This window comes from Corylus avellana, unplaced genomic scaffold, assembly GCF_965113065.1.
Source record: "Corylus avellana unplaced genomic scaffold, dhCorAvel1.hap1.2 HAP1_SCAFFOLD_82, whole genome shotgun sequence".
NCBI classification, from domain to species: domain Eukaryota; kingdom Viridiplantae; phylum Streptophyta; class Magnoliopsida; order Fagales; family Betulaceae; genus Corylus; species Corylus avellana.
The window spans coordinates 9,269-9,930 of NW_028290500.1; positions in this window are offsets into that span (position 1 = coordinate 9,269).

The window sequence follows — 662 nt, forward strand, 5'->3', positions numbered from 1 at the left end:
CTTTTATGAATGGGTAGTTTCTGAAGAAGTCTCAACAAGAATTCAATTTACCCCATATAATATATCTATTTTTTTCTTTTTTAATTTATTAATTTAATGGGGTGGGGAATAAAGACTGATGTAAGGAAGGATTGGGGTTGTTATTATTTTTGATAAATCATAATCGAAAGAAAAGAACTAGGAGATCCCCATATCTATCATATAGACTAAACAAATGTTTCTGAAAGTAATTATTGAAATAAAATAAAGTTTTCAATGAAATAGAACGATAACAAGACATACATATAAGCATTTCCTCATTTTCTGCGTAGTTTATTTGACCTGAAAAATTCAATAATCTTTCTGCAATTTTTACCTAAGGTAATGTAATAAGGTAAAGTGAATAAGATAATAGATTTTGTCTCAATTGTTACATAGATTTACAATTATTCATTAGAATTAGAGAAACCACAAAATACTTAAAAACGAGGTTCAAAGAAAATACATATGTTACGTATGTAACTTGATTGTTTTTTAATGATACTCGGACAGACGCAGACATTGAAATTGGTATTTTTCGTTGACGATTAACTCCTATCTACTCCGTCAATTCTATGAAGATGATGAATCATAAATCAAAAAAGAATCCTATATTATATGTAGTTTAGGGAGTGCTAGACTAT